The following is a 25,385-nucleotide window of genomic DNA, read 5'->3' on the forward strand; positions in this document are numbered from 1 at the left end:
TGCCATTGGAATCAGTTGGTTGATTTGTGAAGTATCGTGTGCTTCTTGGAGTGCAACATCAGGTACACGTTAAACAAATATATGCACAGGCGTCTTCACTCTGTGGGCCACTTCTTCAGAACGAAGACCGTCATCCTCGACCTCGAGGGATAGCCACGACAATGGAGTATGATAAGATGGACTCTTGACCTCACAATCTACCTCATTATGCACCTTACCATCTGTCTGCACACTTTCTCTGTGAATATAACACCTTACCCTGTATTCTGTTACTGTTTTTCATTGTACTACTCAATGAACTGTTGTAATGAAATGATCTCCATGGATGGCAAGGAAGAGATGTTTTTCACTGTACATCAATTCATGTGAGAATAATAAACCAATCCCAATTTTATTCTTTATTCCAACACTTATGCTGTTTAGATAACTTGTCTCAGTTTAAGCCTGTAATAATACATGATCTATTTCTTTCTTCAATGGGTTGTCCTCTGTGTTATGTTGTGTTGCAGCAATAAGATCTTGCAATGATTTCAGTTTCTAATTCCAATTCAATTTTTTTTTCAAAAACATTGGCAGGACTTTTTTTTTCCACTCCTTTCCATGTTCGAGTCCACAGGTTAATTAGAGAATTCTAACTAATAAAAGATATGCAATTCTGAGGTGATATCCCCTTTCAACAAGCCAAAGTAGTGGAAATAAACACAGCAATTTAAAAACAAATCTGGGAAGGAGGCTTGACAACACACATTTAAGGTACTAATTAAGGGGGAGGTGAAGTGCGCAAGAGCATGCAAGAAAGATTTTCTATTGAGAGCAGAAAGTCCATAGAAAGCATATAATTTAACCTCCTGCCTCTGTGTATTGAAAAATCTGATTAGAACGGGTTTAATTGCAGGCTGCTCTGGCCGTGAGGAGGGGTCCAGCGGAGCACACCAGCCCCTGGCACAGGATTATGACTGCAAACACTGGAAACCTTTCCAGTCTGACCTCAGAAGGCATCAGTCTGTAGCAGAGTTCTCACTGACAGCTATTCAGGGGCTGTGACATGGTGTCAGATTAAAAAGATTCCCCCCCAAGGCCTCTTTTCCTGCAGCACATTGACTAAATGATCAGTGCATTATGTATTGTTCTACTTATAAAAAGATGGGCACCCACTGGCAACTTTATGATAATAATGGAACTAAAACGGATTCCTCATTTAAATAGTTGTTCAAAGCATGGGATGCATAAATCTACTATCGATTAAGTAAACTTGCAACTGAATCTGGCACATCTGGGGGGAGCAATGTGGAAGACTTGAGTCACTTGAGTTTCATGTCTCTGCAAGTTAAAGTGGAGATATATTACTCTGGCAAATGTTTCATGCATGCTGTGTACCTATTGTCAAATGAAGGTAGGACAGCAAACTGACGGCGTTCCTAAAACGTATAAATGTTAGGCCAGTTTGAATCTTAATCACAGTCTGCCCTGCTTTTCGTGGTACTGCATGAGGCATACATTCCAGGGTGATCAAGATTCTGGGTAGGCTGATTAGTCATAGTTGGCAATATGCCATAAGCCGTTCCTGGTATACCCCTTGGCAAAAGCCATAATGAACCGTCTCCTCAGCAGTGAAGCAGATGGTGTGCAGTGCTAGCTGTAACGGGAATGGTTAACTGTGGCCAACATATGTTACCAATAAAGCCGAATGACAAATGGGCATCACTGTGAATCTGACACCCTGTAAGCTAATATCCCCACGACTGCAGCCAGGAAATAAAAGCTGCATGCGTTCCATTCGTTGCAGCTGATTCATACCTCCACTCTGCAGTTGCTTCTCTTCCATGTCTCCCTTTTACTTCGCTTCGGGTTCCTATGAATTCCTGCAAGAAATTGAATCGCAAGGTGGTATATGGTAACATAAACAAAATCTGATGATAACTTTACTTTGAACTTTGAACTTTGGGTTCTTCAGGCTTCAGAAAAGATGAACTGCTTCAGATTCTTTTTCAACAGACTGAGTTTTTTTTTTGCCTCCATGCATTAATTTTCTTTTACAATTTTCCGCCTCAACATCTGCATCTGTCATGATTTCCTGGCCCTACATCTGTATACATGTTTGGAGTCATGTGCTTCTAACACCTATAAAATCTGCTCAAAAATATAGGATGTTAACAGTTAATTTCCCTTTCTCTGTAAAACCTGACGACAACATGCTGGTGTCAATGACACCATTTACCTTTTTGACAGGTTCGTTATGGAGCCGGGCTGGAACATCCATCTGTATTCATTTGGCACCTCACTCTGAACTCCAAGTTGGGGTCGAGTGACAAATATTCCAGGGGATAAAGAGCAGGTTAGTCATATTTCTTGAAAGGAATTGCTGCCAGAGAAGTTGAAGAAAATTTTGAAGAGATTTTATCATGGCTATGTGAAACGTAAATGTTCCTCCTGCGACATTTTTAACCAGCTATTACCCGCTTTCCCACTCTTTAAGTCAATATTCCAAGGACCCTTCCCGCAGCTCACTACACCTGCCGTCCCACTGTGAACACCAGGCATTAACCTGCTCAGATCTCCATAGGAGCTGCTGTAGTACACATTACGCCAACCCGATAAGTTGCCTTGCTGCAGGTTTTCCATATCAAATTCATCACAAGTCCAAATCATTTCTGCGTCTCAGCGCAAGCACTGGAGGCACTGTGAATCCTCGGGGCTGAATTTGGATATTGGTGTGGTGAAGGGGCTGGGGTTAATTTGCAGCCACCAACTTTCCACCCCATTTAACTCATAAATACCATCTGCAAGAGCATGTGTTCTTTTACATACCAGAAACAGTGTCAGTTTTGAGATGTTGCTTGGACTGTGTGTACTTTATTATAGCACCCTTACTCCAAAAGTGTGGAAATTGCTCTGGGAAAATATACAAGAAAGGAATACATAAAGAAGAATCTCAAGGTAATTTAACTGAGATAGTCAGAGGTTGCTCCAAGATTCCAGGGCAGAATAGGAGAAATATCTTGGTGTATTACAATTGCTGTCTGTCACCCACCCAGTGATATGACTGCCATCTCCATCATGAAGGACTTCCTTCACAGATCTGTGTGATTCCAATTAACAATTCTACTCCATTCCTGTGCACTAATCAAGTCTTGCTTGAGACCCAATTACTTGACCAACTGGCAAACAGGAGATTCCTCCGTCAATAGTTCTGCCATTTACCTCACTACCTTGCTTAGAATTCAGAAGGGTCATTCTTAATTTAAGTGACATCAAGTCAGTGATGAATGTTCAAATTCTGTCGCCCAGGCAACCTCACTTGTATAAGGTCGACGAGTGGTGAAAGTGGCTCCAGTGTCTGCAAACGCGCAAAAATCTGCAGACGCTGGAAATCCAAAGCAACACACACAAAATGATGGAGGAACTCAGCAGGTCAGGCAGCATCTATGGAGAAGAGTAACCAGTCAAAACAGGACCATGATGAAGGGTCTTGGACTGAAAATTCGACTGTTTACTCTTTTCCATAGCTGCTGCCCGGCCTGCTGAGTTCCTCCAGCATTTTGTGTGTGTTGCTCGGATTTCCAGCGTCTGCAGATTTCCTTGTGTTTGTGATTCTACCGTTCTACTGCAAAGTCTCTTCGAGGAATGCCTACCCTGAAGTTTAAATCTTCCCTTCAACGAGAGTTCAGTGATACTCTTTCTCACACTGCACCCACTCTGTGATCTCGGCGGGCCTCCATGGTTTTCAGGTCAGCTGAGAAATTTTATCTTCTCACCACAAAACCACGCTGGACTTAACAGGCGACAAATGAAGGAGGTGGAGGGGAGGGGAAGAAGAACAAACTATGAAAATTATCACAGCTGGGTTATTACTGGCAACACAAGAGTTTTTTAACGCTCTAATAAAAATGTGGGAAAAATTACAACTCACCTATTTTCATTTAAGGACACGTAGACATTACCTCAGTATTTTTCCTCTCTTTTTGCACTATTTGTTTAATTTAAAAATATATATACTGTATGAATGCTTATTGTGTTTATAATTTTTATAGTTATGTACTTCATTGTACTGCTACCGCAAAACAGAAAATTCCATGACATATGCTGGTGATACTAAACCTGATTTGACCTGATGAGCTTGTTGCCCACGTACCTGATGATGAAGCACGCACAGTGTGGTGTAGGGCAGCATGCACCAAGCCACTCTCTTTGAGGCTCAAACTCGAAGGCTATAAACTCCAAAGAAAACCCAAACCATACTATTAAAAAATTTAGGAGCCAGGCAACAGATTTCCTATTGAGATATTATTTTGGAAACATGTCTAATTCAACTTTATATTATAAAGAGTAACATTTATGCATTGTAGTATTCAGTCTCTGATGACATTCATTGTTAGTAATTATAGTTCTTGCTATTTTACAAATACACACCAATTAAGTATTAACATTAGGTTAAGTAATTAAAAAACTAAGTTATCCAAGATTAGCATTTGGAAGAAATTTGCTAACTACTATTGGTAACACAAACTAAATTGCACCTGAGAGTTTAAGACAAACTGCCGCGAAGAACAGCAATAACGTCCAATTACTGACCTTGGAGGAGTCAACATTCCAGAGATTAGAGTCACTGGGAATCTGCTTCAGAAACTCACTTCTCATAACTTAGACAGGCATTAATCTGGATTTAGTCAGTCAGCAAATAAGATATGACGAGAAGCAAAAGGATTGTGTGCAGGAATAGAAGCTGAATTGCTAATTGGAATCATGTTGCTGCGTTGAGAAAGCACTGCCGACAGTGGAATCTGTAAGCCCACACCCCTTGTTGCGGTGTGACGGGAGGTGAAATTTGGATCTCTTAATGAGAAGGGGGTTTGTTAACAAAGACATGGTACTGCTTTTAACCTAGTGCAGTGTAATTCATGAGAAAAACTAGAAAAGTATGGCAAGTATGAATTATTTAGGTTACAAAATCGCACTGTAAACACAGCGGTATTCTTCAGAGAATCCCATTTGTCATTATTATATTTTTCTCCAATTACTCTCAATTTAGTTCATCAAATAAAAAAAAATTCCACCAAACCTTAATTATTTTGAGTTGTAATTTCTGGATGACTGCAAAGTCTGTGGTTTAATTACCCCTCATACCATCTCTTACAAGTTTCAACAAGTAACTTCAAAGCTCCGTGTTTATTTTAGTTGGGTACTTTTACTTCCAAGATCCCCTAATATTATACATTTAAGAAAGCATGAAAGTAGAAATTAGCAGTAATTGTCCAATCAGTGGGTAAAAGTGGTGCCCAGAGTCGTGTATGTGGAACCGACTGGGCCATAAAGGATTGGTGCTGTTGACTGCTCTCACCAAGTGTTGATGAGCTCAGCCTCAATGACCTCATCAGGAATGTAGCACAAGTAACACCCATGGAACTTCAATGTGAGTCAACTCCTTCAATGTGGAGGGATGAAAATTATGTAATTACTTTTTTAAGGATTGCCAGGCTCTGTTTAATATCACTTAGAAGGTAATAAATAATCCGAAGTGAGATTCTCGCTCCCCCTACACACACAATCCATTTTAAAATCTGTGTTATTTTGCAGAGACACTTCTCAAGTTGTTCCATTTCAAATCAATCAGAATAAGTTGTTTTAACATGCTTGATCTCTGTTATTTTTTAGCCCTGCAATTTATCAGGTTCTGTCTGTTTGCTGGGCAGGACAGAGAAGAAAGGCAACAGATATTAACTTCAGCTTAAGTTTACCGTTTCACAGGAACAAAACTGGTTCGGAAAACCTGATCTGTCCCTTTGGGTTTGACATTGCCTGTATCATATTAAAAAAAATCATCTGAAAAGAATTGATTCAGTTGGACTTTGGTTAAGTGCATATCATATAATGTAGCCATTCAAAAAGAAGAGTGTGTGTTGCTAGATGCAGCAACTAGACTCAATTAAGAAGAACAATACAGTGAAGTTCAATTAACTGGGCCATTGGTTAATCGAGGAAACCGCTTATTTGGGACAACTCTTAAAGAACAAAAACAAATCAAAAAAGGTGGGATTAAGTTGAGACACTATGCCACTTAATTTGGGCTTGAGACTGTTGCCGAACAGTTTCTAACTAGTGTCAGCCATGTAAATGTCGTGATGGCTGTTAGACACGATACCGTGCTTAGAACGATCAGTTTTTAAGTCAGTTGTGTGTATTTGTGTTCAAAAAGCAGTGATTTTTGTCGGCGATAGTTGGCAAGTAATAAACAATCAGACAATTCAGAACTGTTTTGCTCACCGCAGTTTCAAACATTCTGGCTTGCAGATGACAGAAACGGCCCGAGGTGAAAATGAAAAGGATTTTGCTACTTCAACAAGTTTGGAATTACAAGAATTTGAAGATATCAACAATCATCTTGAATATTACAAAGAAAATGAAGATTTTGAGGATGCAATCATTGATAGCATTGTATGAAGGCAGTCCATTATCGGCACTGGTTGTCTGGGCTGATTTTATTCATTTACGGTCAATCAAAGGAATGTGGAAGCATACACTGGATGGATGCTTCCATCGATAACTATTAGGAATAATACACAGTGTTACAATACTGTAGTAGTATTGGTAGTATTCTAACCTGTTCTGTATGTCGTTTAAATACATAATTTGTTACTCAATTAAATGGCAGCTTATTTTTTTTATATCTTTTTATCTATATTCATGGAACTTTGGCTAATTGGGGCAGCTGCTTAATATGCCAGAATATGTTGGTCCCGATGTGTCCCAATTAACCAGAATGCACTGTGTAAAACATCCTATAGATTAAAGAATAGTGCCTCGAATAAGTTTTAGAAAAAGTAAATAACCTCGAAGTTTATCATATTATCATTTCATTTTAAAGGCCACTAGTTTAGTTGCCAGTATATATGGGCAGACTTTCTTTAACTTCATCTGTAAACAGAACAGTATTAGTTATGGAGTATTATGAACTATGCAATATGTTGCAGAAAACTTCAGCTCAATAATATGTTAATATCTAGAAGTCCTTATTTCCAGGCAAAATCGTACTAGTTTAAATTTATCTTGGTTTATGTAGATCTTACAATAGCTGCTGTCCCAAATAATCCTGAGGTAAGATAATCCCGCAAAAGAATTAAATACTGAGTAGAGTGGAGATGATTTAGTATGTACTGATTTTTCACTTAACTTACCTTCATATCTTGTTACAGGATACCCTGATACCACCGTATTGATTTTCTGGTAACAGGGCAGCCATGGCGAAGTCATGATGAATGAAATTGAAGTGGGGGTCAATATCAAACCTCTCCGGCTAAAGTCACCATGGCAGTTGAGAAATCTCAGCTGTATCACACATGAGCAATCCATAAGACAAACTTAATAATATATCTCTCCAGTACAATATAAATTGAATGTTAAGTCAAAATAATTCAAACATGAAATAAGCTAATTCACGGCTGAGGCTTTCTATTCAGGGTGGCACTTGAAATATATGAAGCACCATTATTCCAAATCAGGAACGTTAATAGCATTTGAGCTCCTGGTCAACGGGTGCTCTGTAAACTTATCCAAAGGACGTCAAACCTCTTTCCTTCTATTCACCAGCCAGCATGTCATTTCCCTTCTTCACCATGTTATCTTCAAATCCTAAAACACATGACCCACTTACCATGAATTAAAAAAGTAGCATGTGGAAATGAAATACAGTGGATTCCAGTTAATTGGGACACACCAGGACCAGTACATTTAGGCCCGATTAAATGGTTGCTCCATTTAATTGAAGTTTCATGGAAGTAGATAAAAAGGTATAAAAAAGACATACTGAATGACAAATTATGTATTTAAATGAAGCATAGAACAAACTAGAACACTACAAACAGCATTACAGTATTATATAACTGTGTATTAGTTCCTACTAGTTGTTTATGGAAGAATTCATCCAGTGTGCGCAATGAACAAAAGCAGCGAAGATAATGGGTTGCTTTTATACAATGCTGTCGATGATTGCATCCGCTAAATCTTCACTCTCATTGTAACATTCAAGATGATTGTTGATACCTTCAAACTTTTTGTATTTCCTAATTTGTTGAAGGAATGTAATTGTTTAGTTTTCACTCCTGGCCATTTCTGGCATCTCCAAGCCTGAATGCTTGAAACCACAGTGCGCAAGCCGTTTCTGAATCGTCTTACTGCTTATTTCTTGCAACTATCAGTGACAAAAATCACTGTTTTTTGAACACAAACACACAAAACGGGTGCTATTTGAAAACTGTTCACTCCAAGCACACTGTAGTATCTAACGGCCATACAAGTGCAAGTGACTGCCGATAGTTAGAACCTGTTTAGCAACAGTCTCCTGCTTCAATTAAGTGGTATGGTGTCCCATATAAATGAAGGGAATCCTGGCAATTTTCTCCATTAGTTTTTGTACTTTAAGGGTTACAGTTGTCTCCCACTTTTCGAATGTTCGCTTTACGAAACCTCACTGTTACAAAAGACCTACATTAGTTCCCTGTTTTTGCTAACAGAAGGTGTTTTCACTGTTACGAAAAAAGGCAGTGCGCAAAAAAAAAATCAGCACGCGCCCCGAGCAGCCGCTCTCCCCCAGATTCAGAACGGCATTCTCACCGGCATTGCTTAAGCACGTGCCTGTGAGCAACTGTTAGCAAGATGACTTCTAAGGTATTGGAAAAGCCTGAAAGAGCTCGTAATGTGTTGCACTTAGCGTAAAACTAGACATAATTAAGCATTTTGATCATGGTGAATGAAGTAAGGACAAAGTAAGTTTGGCTTGTGGAAGTTGACGAAGATGATGTTGAAGAGGTTTTGGCATCCCATGACCAAGAACTGATAGATGAAGAGCTGATGCAATTGGAAGAGAAAGGATAACAATCGAAACCGAATGAGTAATGATAAAGTACGACTTTAATTTTGAAAGGGTACGTCAGTTTAGGGCATATTTACAAGTTGGTTTGAGTCCTTACAAAGAACTGTATGATAGAAAAATGCACGAGGCTCAGCAGTCAAGCATACTGTACTGTCGTTTTTCAAGCCTTCCACATCAGATGACGAACCTCGACCTTTGACATCGAGGCAGGTGGAGATAGGAGAAGATGAGCTGCCTGCCCTAATTGATGATGAGATGACACCCCAGTGTCCCACCACCCCAACCCCCAGGCTGCGGACAGACACCAATTTGTGGAGAATGCAGCGGTGTCCGGGAGGCACACAGCACATCTTTAAGAAAAAAGCCGAAGCAAACATGCTAATTAATTAGGTGCTGAGTGCCTCCCGGCTACCGCTGTACCCCTGCATGCTTCGTGGATCGGTATTGGTCGGCGGCCCAGAGGGTGGGGGCCACTGCACCACCCAAACTCCGACGATTCAGCCTAACACACCATCATCAGTGTGCTTGACGCTGTCTTCCAGATTCCCGTAAGTGATACTACACTGTACATTCATTATTTCTACTTTACATCGGCTGTGCATTTTTACATGTTATTTGGTATGATTTGGCAGCTTCATAGCTTAAAGGTTACTGGAGAGTGCTTGCATGAGATTTTCGCTATGGAGAACAGTTCAGGCAATGATTGTGGAAAAGTATTTCTACTTTATATAGGCTGTGTATTTATCATATCATTTCCTGTTTTTACTATATGTTACTGATATTTTAGGTTTTATGTGTTATTTGGCATGATTTGGTAGATTATTTTTGGGTCTGCGAACGCTCACAAAATTTTCCCATATAAATAAATGGTAATTGCTTCTTTGCTTTACGACATTCCGGCTTACGAACCGTTTCATAGGAACGCTCTACCTTCGGATGGCGGGGGAAACCTGTATTCTAAATAAGCATCTGCCACGATTAACTGATTCCCAACTAACTGGATTCCAGTGTATTTAAATATGCTGTCTGTCCATCTAAAGTGGATTGGTTTTTAATCTTGTTGTGCATTTAATATTTGAGTAATACTGTAAATAAAGATTAAGCATTCTTTATTTGTTCAAATAATTCATTAGGGGTTATGTGTAGAAATATGTGAAAGGCACACGTCTGTGCCTTGCTTAAGTAAAAATAAGCACCCTCGAGTTACCTCCTGGCTCCCTAGTTTTACTTTCAATTAATTTTTATGTTTTGAAATTACAAAACATAAACAAAAGTTCCTCCAGCATTTTGAGTGTGTCTCTTGTTTGTGATTGAACACTTAGGAACATGTTCCTAAATACCCATACACTGGCCTCGAAATTGGATTTCACTCTATTCCAGTGTACCAAAGTACTGGATGTAGTATAACCATCCCTACGGGGCTGCTCAAAAAACTCATGGTATTAGGAAAACTTAATTTAAAAAATTCAGTTTCTTTTTACTTTGTTCTTTAAAGATGCATTTGCAGCTTCCCAGTGGCAGCTACCTGCAGAGATTAGAGTCAGTCTGTTCTGAATTACTGATAGTTGTTCTGTCTGCCATTATGTCATGGGGAATATCAAATCAACCAATCATTGAATGCCATGACTGACATCACCCTCCACTGACTTTTAGTGAAAAAAAGAATTGAATCGGATTTCATTTATGGCACGTTGCTTACAAAAATATAAATGAAATAATAGCAGCAAATACTGGAAATACTTAGAGAATATCCATCATCTGTCAAAAGAGAACCAGAGTAACAATTCTGGTTGGAAACCCTTCAGCAGTTAAAGGCTTCTGATGAAGAGTTTATGAGCTGAGATATTAACCCTGTTTCTCCTTCCATAAAATCATCCTCATTCTGCTATGCTCTGATGAATAAGGTCCCAGCCGCTCAAACTCTCTCCTTAACCCAGTCCCTCAACTCTCGGCAACATCCTAGTAAATCTCCTTTGCACTCTCTGCTTCCTAATGTCATCTTTCCTATAGCAGTGCAACTAAACCTGAACGTAATCTTCCAAATGTGGCCTTGCTAACATCTTGTACATCTTATAATGATAGAGCAGGCACCTCAAAGCTCTTGAGAGTTATCATCAAAGCTATCTCATCAAACATTTCCAAATCCATTGGAAGAATAAGTGAATCAATGTTAGCATCCTCTTCCAGGCCAACATCTCCAGCTTTGAGGCCCCAATTACACTCAATGGTCTTTAATAGACAGATCAAGTTACTTGCATGCACCAGACTTCCAAAAAAGATAGTTCTGTTCCAAACTCTATCATGGGAAGTGAGTATCATCAGGTCAAAGGAGAAGATTCAAGAATATTCTCAAAGCCTTCTTGAAGTAGTGTGACATCACTATCGACCTGAGGAAATTCTTGGCCCAAGAAACATCCAAAATGGAAAAAGAGTACTCAAGGAAACATAGAGAATCTTGAGTGTATTTATCAGGAGTACACAGCAGCTTATCATAAATGGTGGTGAGTCTGTATCACTTTCCAAGCTGCCCTCTCCTGCTGGCCCCATCATGTGCCTTCAGCCCCAGTTCTACAGATCTCACATTTGCCTCATTAGCCACCATAACACTGGAGTGGAAGGAAATTGTCCCAGCATCTGCAGATTTTCTCTTATTTAGAAGGAAATCGTCTTCATTCATGAGGAATGGCCTGAGAACAATGATTGCTGAATTAGCCACTGTGTTCATATGGCTTGAATTGTTCCAATTTCCAATGTTATTAGAAGCTTTCAAACATATACCAATGTACGTTGGCGATATGTAGGAAGCCAACAACAGACCATCAAATTAGTTTTTGGGGTACAGTAGATGCAGCTGCAAAGGTCCAGAGGGCATTCACCAGAATGATCCCGGGAATGAAGGGGTTAACATTTGAGACCCGTTTGATGGTTCTGAGCCTGCCTTCACTGGAGTTTAGTAGAATGAGGGGAAGAGGATCTCCTTAAAACCTATCGATTATTGAAAGGTCCAGTTGGAGTGGATGTGGCGAAAATGTTTCTGATAGTTGGGGAGTCTAGGAGCAGAGGGCACAGGCTCAGAATACAAGGATTTCCCATTAGAACAGAGATGAGGAGGAATTTCTTTAGCCAGAGAGTGGTGATTCTGTGGACTTCATTGCTGCAGGTGGCTATGAAAGCCAAGTTAATGTGCATTTTTAAAGGAAGTTTGATAGGTTCTTGATTAGTAAGGGTATCAGAGGTTATAGGGAAGTGAGAAGGCAGGAGATTGGAGTTGAGAGTGATAATAAAAAAGCCATGATGGAATGATGGAGCAGACTTGATAGGCTAAATGGCCTACATCTGCTCCTAATTTTTATTACCTATGGTCTAACATACATGGAAGCATTGGGAGCATAAAGGGGTTGTGTGAGGTAAGTGGTTTGAACCTTAGTTACTGAGAAAAATGAAGCATGTCAAGCAGGCCTTTTCTTGGTGTGTATTTTCAGCTCTGGGGAGATTTGCACCAATGTAAAAAGGGAGAACCACACCATCTTCTACACAGCGTTCTTTGGGCATGGTTTTCTAATGTACTCTTAACTTCCAACAACCATCCCCGCATCAAAAAAGAATTCATTAATTTTAGAATGAGTCATAACCTTCAGATGGTTGGAAAAAACAAGAAAAACATGAACATATAGGAAAGATTTAAATATTCTTGGCAAGTTTTATTACGGCAGTAATTAGACCTTCAGGGTGAGGTGAGACTCTGGGAACAGTCAAAACTCCTTTCACAGTTTATGATGTCATGAGAACTTCTTCAATGCATTTACTGCTTTGTAGCATGCTGCTAGTCGTTTATCATCCTTCAGAAACAGCCATGCAAGTACACCACAACTTTGTTTAACTCCTTTGTTTTCAGTGAGGTAGGGGATTTGCCACAGATTCAACTCTTGAATAAAGATAGTGTAAATGACAATTGAAGTAATAACTCCAGTGTTGAAGGCCAGTTTAAGAGTCAGTCATGGATTTCAAGCTGGTTACATTGGAGTAAAGCCAGTGTAAATGTCTCCTGTAGACTCCAGACTACGCACTGCCAGGTTTTTCTGTTGCCTAGTGAGGCTAATACAAGCAGGCTGATATCAGTGATGCATGACCACCGGTCTCTTGGCACCAGGTTATTTTATAATTTAATTCAGGTGTGTGCAGTTCAACCTTGTTCTGCTGTGACTACAGCATCAGGGCAACTACATAGTAACTCAGTATCAAGCTTACTAGAAATTAGTCCCTGGAATTTCACCAATTTAGCAGCCTGCAGTTGTCAGTCTGCTTCAACATAGTCATTGTTAGGTCACATGTGGAGTTTCCTGTTGGCGGACGATTTCTTTCCACGCCGCTCTGAGATATTGGGAAGTCATGTTCATGGCAGGTTACAGCAGTGGTTTGCCTTTGCCTTCTGCCGGGTGAGTTTAAAGAGATCACCACCTCTTGCAGTGGATGACCAGGACGTCTAAGTGCCTTGTCGTGCTCTTAGCACTCCACCACACCTGCTGGTCTGCCTTCTTGACCGTTGGACTATTAATTGGTCTCTTCTGCTCAATCCGCCAAGGCCAGACTTCACACGCTGGGACAGGCAGATCCCCTACCTCACCGAGGGTCGAGGACCTGTCGGCTACCCTCACCTGGTTTGGCCCGTCTGCGGAGACGGTTTACCGGGGTGTGGCTGCTGCGCGTGCTACAGCTACTTGGAGCTGCAAGTGAGAGCTGAGCGCCATGTGGGGACCAAAGGTGGACGAGCTGCCCTGAAAAGGGCATGGCAGCCCCCCTCCCCACCAGAGGTGCTACTACTCCCTAGACACCCCATACACCCCAACATAGCACACATAGATTAATTTGCAGAGTCTTGGTAAAGTTTTTGGATGAAGTGGAAAAATAAGACTTGCTCTCCAGGAAGTATTAACAGGTTCGTTGTAGATTTCCCCAAGGGAATTACTTTAGTCTATTTTGTGTTGGTTTTGACTTGTTTGCATGGTTATGCAATAGCTTTTTCAATGCATAACACAAAACCTAGTGTGAAAATCCAGAACAGGCTTATTTCTCAATGCTCGCATTCTTTTTTGGCGGCTGTAATGCCGGCTGACAAACTCACTGTTGGTATCAGTGAAGGGAGTTTTTGCTCATAGTCATCATGGCATTCTGATTAAGAAAGACAATTCTAAATGTCTATAAATCTTCAAAGACAACAATGCACACTGCTTAAAGAACTGGTGGCCACTTGATACCAGTTTTATGGGAGATATTTGACTGATAATCTTCGGTGATATATGTGGCACTATAAGCATTACATTTTCTTCATGTGTCCTTTTATCTCTGCAGATCAGCCTGACGCCCTCAGATTCTACAGATAGCAATAACTTAGCCCAAAGTACCAGCATAACCTGCAAGTTCACCATCATGACTCGCTCATGTGCTATTCAGGAATCTGGCCTTACAAGAATTGAGGATCTAGGTCTCGATGGCCAACACATACAACCCTGATCTAACAGTTATGAAATTGTTCAGACTAGTGACTGGCTTAATGCTACTCAAGTCTGAGTGCAACAACAATAACTTATTTAGAAAATATAATCCAATAACATGTGCAAAATAATTTTAAAGTGTGGTTACTGCTGCAAGGCACTAAATGCCGCAGTCAATCTCCCACACATAACAAAGTGATAATGACCTACAGTGTAGTTCTGTTTCTCCACATTGACCAGTTTCTCCGCAAATTCCGCCACCTTCAACAGAATCCTACCACTAAACACATCTTTCCCTCTCCCCCACCTGCACCCCAGTCCTGATCTCCACTTTCCATCGGGATCACTCTCTCTGTGACGCCCTTCTCCATGCATTTTTCCCCAGTGAATCCCTCCTGGCACTTAGCCCTGCAAGCAGGACAAGTGCTCCACCTGCACCTTCAGCTCCTCCCTCACCACTGTTCAGGGCCCCAAACAGTCTTTCCAGGTGAGGCAACAATGTCACATTTGAACCTGTCAGGGTCAGCTAGTGTATCTGTTACTCCTGGTACAGCTTCCTCTACGTCGGTGAGAACCAAAGTAGATTGAGGGACCACTTTGTCGAGCACCCTTGCTCCACCTGCCAAAACAGGTGGGATTTCCCGATGGCTACCCATTTTAATTCTACTTCCCATTTCCATTCTGTCATGTGGGTCCGTGGCTTCAGTTGCTGTGATGAGGCTATGGTCAGGTTGGAGGAGAAACAGCTCACATTCCTGCTTGAAGGCATGAACATTGATTTCTCTAGCTTATGGTAATTTCTCCCCCTTCCGCTTTCTCTTTTGCAACTCCCCATTCTAGCTCTTCTCTTACCCCTTCCCTTCTCAACTGTCCACCACCTCCCTCTGGTGCCCCTTCTCCTTCCCTTTCTCCCTTGGTCCACTGTCCTCTCCTACCAGAATCCTTCTTCATCAGCTTTTACCTTTTCCACCTATCACCTCCCAGCTTCTTACTTTATTCCCCCTTCCCCACTCACCCACCTTCTCCCTCACCTGCCAGCTTGTTCTCCTTCTCTACCCCCAGCCTTCTTCCCCTTCTTTTCCTCACTGATGAAGAATCTCATCCTGACACATCACCTGTGTATTCCCCTCCAAAGATATTGCCTGACCTACTGACGTAATTTGTTTATTCCTTTCTACATTCTACAAGGACCGATCTTCTGTCCTTGGACTCACTTTACACCGCATGCTGTCGGAGCAGTGCTGTCAGGATAATCAAGGACACGACCCACCCAGCCAACACACTTTTCGTCCCTCTTCCCTCCGGGAGAAGGCTCAGGAGCTTGAAGACTCGTATGGCCAGATTTGGAAACAGCTTCATTCCAACTGTGATAAGACTGCTGAATGGATCTTGACCCGGATCTGGGCCGTACCCTCCAAATATCCAGACCTGCCTCTCTGTTTTTTTGCACTACCTTACTTCCCATTTTTCTATTTTCTATTTATGATTTATAATTTAAATTTTTAATGTTTACTATTGATTTGTAATCCAGGGAGCAGGAAGCGCAGAATCAAATATCGTTGTGATGATTGTACGTTCTAGTCCCAATTGTTTGGCGACAATAAAGTATAAAAGTATATAAAAAGTATAAAGTACATTAGTGTACAAGGTCATCATTCTAGAGTGTTTATGCTGAGTTTTCTTACACTGAGGAAAAAAGACTTTATTAATATATTTATAACAATAAATTTTACGTTATCTCAGAGGATAACATAAAATTTATGTTATCTCAGAGAAACGTGTGGGCACGTGGCCAAGTGGTTAAGGCATTGGACTAGCAACCTGAAGGTCGTGAGTTCGAGCCCCAGCCGAGGGAACATGTTGTGTCCTTGAGCAAGGCACTTAATCACACTAGTGCCAAGCTGTATGGGTCCTAGTGCCCTTCCCTTGGACAACATTGGTGTTGTGGAGAGGGGAGACTTGCAGCGTGGGCAACTGCTGGTCTTCCATACAATCTTGCACAGGCCTGCGCCCTGGAGAGTGAGGATTTTCCAGGCACAGATCCATAGTCTTGCAAGACTAACATGCCTTTACTATCTCAGAGGACCTGTCACATAAACATAATTGTGAAGAAGACTGTACCTCTACTTCCTCAGGAGTCTGTGGAGATTCGGTACGTCATCAAAAACCTTGGTAAACTTCTATAAGTGTATGGTGGAAAGTGTGCTGACTGGCTGCATTGTGGCCTGGACTTCATCAGTCAGGCTGTTGAGTATAGTAGTAGGGACTTCATCGGTCAGGTCACTGAGTAACATACGGTGACGTGTACATACGTTGGTAATAAATTTACTTTGAACTTTGAAATGGGACTAGTTTGGATACATATCTTGGCTGGCATGGCAAGTTGGGCTGAATGGCCTGTTCCTATGCTGTATAGTTTTATGATTCTACTTTGCACATTAGCAATTTGGTGAATCACTCTCCACATAAATGAATGGAGCTACAGCTCTCAGAAAACTTGATATGATCCTGATCAAACCAGCATTAAGTAATCACCACTTCAACCATCTATGGCTGCTAGATGCATTGCAACAACATGCCAGTATTACTCTGACAGCACCTCTTAATACACCGACTTCCACCCATCCAGGTGAACATTAGCAGGGGAGGCTACTCTCTCACATGTCACAACACCATGCAGACTTCATCACTGTTGCATCAAATTTTGGAGCATATCTTGGGGAAATAACTCGAAGACCGATGAGTCCTGAGCTTGATACCTAGATTATTGCGAGTCTGATAATCCCTGTCCAAGCACTGGGGGCCAGGAGATGGCCTGTACTATGGTTAGAGGCCTGTCTGTGTGTGTGAATGAGTGGGTGGGTGGGTTCAAAGGTGGTTAGAGGGCTTGTTTTGCTGTTGTTGTCTTGTGTTGTGTTGTTACTGTTTTTGCTGTTGTTCTGCTGAACACTGTGGGCATGTTATATTGTCACTGCAATGTGTGGCTTATGCCTGCCCCCAGCACATCCTTGGGTGTGTTGTTTGTTAATGTAAACAATACATTAACATGTATGTTTCAATATACATGTGGCAAATAAATCTAAAATCTGAACTCCCTATAACTTTTCAAGGGCAATGGACATGGGCAATAAATGTCTCTCTTGTCCCTGTGCCAGCAATGGCTCCTACTGGGTAACAAACACACATTTTGTTCACTACTGACATGGCTGTAAATTTCCGCTTGTACCCATGCTACTTAAATCCACTTCATCCAAATCTTTCATTACGCCGAAGCTTAGCTTGTCGCAGACAAATCTAACTCAATTAATTGCTTTAGTTTGGGATATTTTGTGGATCAGTGATTTCATCCATTCATTGCGCAACTGAGAAAATTGAAGCGCTACAACAATTTCTGCCAGAAGTTGGATGAAACTTTCAGGATCAATAAATGATCAATTGAAAGTCAAGTTTTGATTTTTAAGAAAAAAATTGGGCACTCTCAGGCAATGTTCCCTCTAATTTTTAGTGGTCAGTGTGTGCAAAAATCTTATGTTGTGCAAATTTTTTTCCCGTGACAAAAGTATGTGCGCACTGAATGCACACATGGGACAGATTATGTAGGTTTACAAAATATTTGACATAAAACTGCACAGAATAACAACAACATAACACACATATTTAAGTCACACACACACAAAATGCTGGTGAACACAGCAGGCCAGGCAGCATCTCTAGGAAGAGGTACAGTTGACGTTTTGGGCTGAGACCCTTCGTCAGGACTAACTGAAAGAAGAGATAGTAAGAGATTTGAAAGTGGGAGGAGAAGGGGGAGATCTGAAATGATAGGAGAAGACAGGAGGGGGAGGGATGGAGCTAAGAGCTGGAAAGTTGATTGGCAAAAGGGATACGAGGCTGGAGAAGGGAGAGGATCATGGGACAGGAGGCCTAGGGAGAAAGGAGGGGGGGAGCCCAAAGGATGGGCAGGGAGTTATAGTGAGAGGGACAGAGGGAGAAAAAAGAGAGAAAAAAGGGGAAAGAAAAAACATAATAATAAATAAATAAATAAGAGATGGGGTATGAAGGGGAGGAGGGGCATTAACGGAAGTTAGAGAAGTCAATGTTCATGCCATCAGGTTGGAAATATTTAATTTTTATCATATTCAAGTCACTCAGTTATTTTTTCTCTCTCCTGTCTTTGGCATTTTCCCATTCTTTGTAAACTCTATCTTGACTAATAGAACTTCCATCCCATTGATAGCTTTTGATTCTCATTAACATATCCCAATGACATTCACCTAAACGGTTTCTCAGCTTGTTTTTGAGTTGATTCATTAGGCTAAAATCTCATTCACAGTCTGCACTAGACGCAAGAAAGGTTCCCCCAATGTCCATCAACTGTGCAAAGTCGCAAAACTGTTCATTTTGAAGTACAAATGCCATTTGAGCAAAGTTTGAAATCGGTTTGGATTTAATTTTTTTCTTGCACGGAAAATTTGAAATCATTAAACTGTCTAACTATTACAATATTTTCAGCTAGAAAATCATGATATTTTAGACATAAGGCATTAACTTGTTTGTCACCAAATGTGAAGGCACAATCTGCAATTGTAGGGAAATCAAAAGCTGACCATTCTTGTACCTCAACTTTGATCTCCTCTGGGTTTGATCATTTTCGCTCTCGCTCATCTGCACTCAACTGTAACATGCGTAGCGCTCCTGTAACGGGTAATGACGGGTTCTGTTGCTTGAGCTTTTGTATACCGTCCAAATGCGATTTACTTGCCAAATGACGATTCAAAAAGTCAAGTTTCCAAATATCATCCCACTTCTTTCCACTAGCAAATTCTCCAGCAACTTTCGCATCACGACAATACAAGCAGATAACTCCAGTTTCCGAATCATAAGTAAATATTTCTTGTAGCTGAACGTTCATGACCTCATGAGCTTTCCATGTAACAGTTTCTATTATTTTGTTAAGCCATTCAACTTTAGACAAATTTGCTGTTCTTTTGCACTTCACACCCTTCGCTTCTTTTGAATTCGACATAGTGAATCAATATTTTTTCCAATAAAATCTTAGTAAGCTATCTACAGGATTTGAAACAGATCTTTGTAAACTTTATGATATGAACACTGTCCGTCAAAGATGGCTGCCGCCGTGATGCAGCTGTACAAACCGGAACAGGAAAGGTGAGGTGACATAAATTAGTGACGGGCATTGTGGTATTTGAAAAACTGACTAACTAGTTAACAGAAGCAGTGAGCTAAAAGATTATTTTCAATAAGTATAATTATTAACTACTACATTATTTTAGGTAACTAACCTTTTGTGCGCACATTAATTTCCTTTGTGCGCTGGTTGAAGAACATGTGTGCACGTGCACACACGCACAGCTTAGAGGAAACTTTGCTCCCAGGTTCCTTTACAAAACAAAAGTTGATTTAATCATCTGCCTAAAAATCTGATCAAATGAGCCTCTTAAATTGCAATTTTAAACAGCCTGAACACATTGTTTAGTAAACCTCCAGTTCTGTCAAGCACTGCCTGCAAATCACACATCTGAGCACAGATGTTAGCCCATAGTACTCAGACACTGGAAATAGTGTATATATGACCTTGACACCATTGGCAGCACTTCAGAAGCATTGAGACCTCAAAATTTACACCCACATTCTTTTGAAAGTTGAACTAGTAGTCTGAAAAGTCTTACATGAGTAAACAGTTGTTGCATGTATCCATTATCATCGGATTCAGATCCCAGATCAACCTTACAATTACTGAGGGCAAATCTAAATTAAAACTTCCAGATGGTGAAGCAGGTCAGAGGCAATGAGGGCAAAACGTTATCTTGAGAAAAAAAGTATTCTGATCATGATGGATGTACAGAATTCAAATCTGTCCTCTCCCCTATACCCTCTGCAAAGAACCATTTTGGAACAACACTTGTAACAAATAATAGCATTCGATTCATCGTAGCACTGATGAATAATTTCGAGAAGTGATTCACGCTTGACAGACATTGTTATAAATTGGATGTGATGCCCTGGTTCATATTTTTACAGATATGCTGTATGTACAGTATTTAATTTTGGCAGTTCTGTAAGAGCAGTCTGTTCTATTTTCATGCTTGTTTGGGTTATTGTTGAAGATAAGAGATTAGGAGAAACGTGTGCCATCTAATTAGGATGGTCGAATTAAGGGGAGGTCTCTCTGGTGAGAGACACTAAGGTTGGGCTTGGGGCTTTTGTTCAAGAGGAGATGAAGAGAGAAGACGCTGTGGAGAACCGGTAGTAGCATACGATCCAGTGGGAGACCTGTTTGTTCGAGATGGATTGTGAGCAATGTTCAGATGGTGGTGTGTGCATTCGCAGCGACTGAGGGCCCAGTGCATGAGTGACAGAAAAGTTCAAGATGACCTCCAACTTGTGCACATTTGACTGTTTAATTAGAATGGGCCCTTTTCTTTTTGTTATTCTTTACTAACCCTTTAGTTAAGATTCATTAATATAATTCTTTTAATTGTATGTAGTGCACTGTCTGTTATTCCGTGGCATTGATTTGTAGCAGGGTAGCAAATTATACAGGGGTTTGAAATGGGAGAGCACCTCAATCTCACGAGTTTGGCTGGGGTTGGAGGTTGTCTTCCCTAGACTTATGCAGCCAAGGAAATCAAGGTGTTTCATGAACAATTGATTCTATAGCAAAATAAAAATGTGAAGTGCCTGTGTCTACAAAATACATTAATATTAACAAAATTGTGCAAAAAATAAAGGAATAGAGTTGAGATCCAAATCCAATTAATTATCACTGTCTCATATGATCTGAAATTTGTTGTTTTGTGGCTGCAGTACAGAGCAAAGACATAAAATTACAATAAATTGAAAAATATTAAATATGTAAATAATGCAGATAAAAAAGGAATCATGAGGTGGCGTTCATGGACCATTCAGAAATCTGACAGTGGAGGGGAAGAATCATTGAATGTGGGTCTTCAGCCTCCTGTCCATTCTCTCAGAATAAGAGGCCATGTTCCGGATGGTGAAGCTTCTTAATGATAGATATCTCCTTCTTAAGGCACTACCTCTTGAAGATGCCCTTGATGGAGGGGAGGATTGTACCCATGATGGAACTGTCTGAGTCTAGAACCATTTGCAGCTTTCTGTGATCCTGTGCACTGGAGGCTCCATTCTAGGTTGTGAATCAACCAGTCAGAATACTCTCCACCTTACATCTATAGAAATTTGCAAGAGTCTTTGGTGACACCCCAAATCTTCTCAAACTCCTAACAAGCTAGAGCTGCTGGTGTGCCTGCTTTGTTATTGCATCAATATTTTGGACCAAGGATATATTCTCTGAGCTACTCATGAACTTGAAGCTATATACCATTTCCACGATTAACCCTCAATGAGGTCTGGTATGTGTTCCACTGACTTCCCTTTCCTGTAGTCCATGATCAGCTCCTTGGTCTTGCTGACAATGAGTGCAAGGTTATTGCAATACCTCTCACCCAGCCGATCTGTCTCACTCTTGTACACTTCCTTGTCACCACCTGAGATTCTATGGACTTGTGACTTTATGAATTACCTGCAGATTTATAAATGGTAGTGAGTTGTGCTTAGCCACGCAGTCCTGAGTGTAGAGAGAGTAGAGCAGTGGGCTAAGCATGCATCCTTGAGGTGCGCCTATGTTGATTGTTAGTGAGGTGGAGATGTTATTACTGATCTGTACTGACTGTGGTCTCTCAATAACAAAGGATATTCAGTGCAGGGCAAGCATAATGCAAAATTGCAACACTTTATTTTATTTCACAGTTTTAGAGTCTCAGAAACTGCTTTAACTTTAAATAACCAGAGTTCATCTCAGATATTTTAAATATATATTTTTATGCTTACATTATCCTCGTATTATATTGTGAGTTTTTAGAATAACCTTTATTATCCAAAAATCCAGTTCCACTGTTCCAGAGGGTTAAACATTTTAAATGGACCACATCCCAAATATAAATCTGCCATTGGCTAGTTTCACTGCTTCATATTTGAAATAAAAGATAACTTCTTACATTGTACAACAACAAATATAAATTCATATATTTTTACCTGGTGGGTACAGACTATTCCTTTAAGCCACATGTACCCTCGTGGTCTTTCAGTTCTTCAAAGGTTTAGCAATTCCGGACCTATGGACAATCATGTAGTGTCATGTGAGGAAATGTTTCCGTTTGATTTTTTGTAAAGTACAGGTAAGTGTTCTAAATCAAACAGATGAGGATTGACACACTTGAAACATCAAAATATCTCTTTTAGCTGGCTCACTACTTGCTGCATATTCATGATATTTTCACTTTTACTTCAGATTGGATTGTACTTTGATACTCATTAATCTGCGCTCCTGGTGTTTCATTCTGTTGTTGAGAGTGAAATAAATTGCAGTATTAAATCCAGTCCCCTTCCCTGGTAGAAGACTGACAAATCCAATTTATTTCTTTCTAGAAGGAAATGCTAAATGGTGCCAATTAAAATATAATACTAATTAGTAGCCATTCTTATTTTGTACAGATTTAAACTGTCTTTCTCTACCAGAAAAGAAATTATAATGTCAACTTGATTCTAATTACATCAGTAATGATAAATAGCAAGAAGAGTGTGGACAACAAGGAGTTCTTCTCTTTTAGAGCTGTCAATAAAAAGACCTTCATCCCATCAGAAGAGCTAACAAAGCAGTCCTTTAATGGCATTAGGGAGATACAATGCCCATTATTGGAAACAGCAGCTTGTAAATGGGATTTGTCACAATTATTGCTTTTCGAAAGAATAAAGGGCTAAGAAATCGGAAGTGAATTATTTACATCTCTTTATTACAAATGACAACAAGCAATTTTCAGGAATTGGAAATAAAGATTTGAAATGAAAGAGAGGTCACCAGACTGACATATTGAAAGAGCCCACTCCTAGAACTAAAAGTATTATTTTATTTTTAAAAGGACTTTATTCATAACCAAAGTATATATATAAAGGAAAGAAAGGTACTAAAGGCTTGGGCATTTGTGGTTGATGCATTCAGCAGTGTAAACTTATTTATTAAAAATTTTAAAAAATCTACGTAGCACCATGTTGCTCCTGTGGCCCCATGGAATGATCTACACTTTTTATTGTTCGAGATGCTTCTCCACCAACTCTGCCCCTCCATGTGTAGGAGTCAGAAGGAGCCTACACTGTGGGACTTCCCCGTGGCATTGGTTGCAGCGAGTCCCAGTGCATCCCTCAGTATGTAGGCCTGCAGCCTGGACTGTGCCAGTCTGCAGCATCCCTTCACAGACATTTTGCTGTGCTGAAACACCAACAATTTCAGACCAAAGTGCATCCTTCACTGTGTTGATGACTTTCTGGCAGTACTTACTGCCTATCACACTATGTTTCTGGGAACAGCCTGTAGATCAGAGAGTCTCTGTTATGTAACCACTGGTGTTGAAGCGCGTCATGTATTCATCTCCTCATATTCTTTGCAAATCCTCAATTTGGAAAGAGGTGGCTGATCATCTCTTCTCCACCGCAGCCATCCCAAGAGGACGATAGGTCATCTGTGACAGTGAAGTCCCCTCTCACCACCAGCCAGTCTCCAATTTATTACTTCTCCCTGCCATTTTTTCTCCATTTATTTGTCTCCCTGAAGGTGATAATCTGTATTGGACTCTGGATTCTCAAACATCAACTGGCCAACCTTCATAGCACCAGATCATGAACTTAATTAAACAAAATTCATCCTTGTGGAAGAGCACGGTAACCAGTCCAATTAAATTATCATACCCACACATTTTGCACAATAGCTAGAAACAGGAATTTTGGGGAAGTTCGGGATCTGTGAGGTTAATTAGCATACTGCTACAGTATGCAAGCTAACAGCTTGTTGGTTGCAAATCCAAGTCCACACCATACATTTACTGAGGCATTAATGAAGTCCTGTCCTTGAAGTTTTCAAATTAAAAAGTACAAGCCCATATTTTCCTCTAAGTCGTACATATTTTAGACTCCCTAAAGCATGGTAATGAAAATCTGATATCAGCGGTGCATTTTAACTCCCTGGGCAGAAACCCATGAGATTGGATAGAATGCATTTTTATTTTGTAACCATCCAGTGAATATGAATGAAAAGTAAAAAAAAGTAAAAATTGACAGAATGTGAAACAGAGCCTTCAACTGGGTGGTGCGGTAGTGTAGTGGTGAGCGTAATGCTATCAAAACGCCAGGGATCTGGATTCAATTCTGCTGCTGACTATAAGAAGTTATGACATTCTCCCTCTGGGTTCCTCTGGATGCTCCGATTTCTTCCCACATTGTAGGTTAAACCATAACCACAAATACTATAATAGAATACCCTATCAGAAAATTAAAATTGTGAAAACTGTCAAAACATAATGATTGATTCTGAGTGTCAGAAATGTTCTACTACTTTTAAAGATTAATTGGAATGTTAAAAATGTTCTTAAAAAATTAAATATTTAGCAAAGCATCATAATTAAATGCATACAATTCTGTGTACATACATCTATTGATGCTTCTGGACACATCTTCAGTGATGTTCCTGGAATCATCGGGTGTTTCGGGTCTTTCAACATCATACAACCTCCTCCAGGTGACCCAGCCAGGGCTGATCAGACCCCAGCTTGTGTCCAGATGGCTAGCTACTTATGACTCCATGGCTCCCCTCTTTTGAGTCACAGCTATCTTGAGGCCCTCTCTGCCGCATCGGTGGTACTGCGGATGGCTCTCCTCTTCCTCTCTCCCTCGATGCCCAAAATGCTGAAGGCTCTAACTAAAGAACGGGCTACGAATCCCCTACAACCAACCTCCACTGGGAGACACCTCGCTCTCCATCCAGCCTGCTGACAGTTGTTGACCAGTCCTACGTACTTGGAGAGCTTCCTTTCAAAGGCCTCTTCCAAGCTATCTTCCCATGGGACTGTCAGCTCCAGCAGCACCACTTGCTTAGTCGACTCAGACACTAGGACAATGTCTGGTCACAGGGTGGTGGCTGCGATATGGTTGGGGAA

The sequence above is a fragment of the Mobula hypostoma genome, chromosome 16 (genome assembly GCF_963921235.1).
Source record: "Mobula hypostoma chromosome 16, sMobHyp1.1, whole genome shotgun sequence".
In the NCBI taxonomy this organism is placed as follows: domain Eukaryota; kingdom Metazoa; phylum Chordata; class Chondrichthyes; order Myliobatiformes; family Myliobatidae; genus Mobula; species Mobula hypostoma.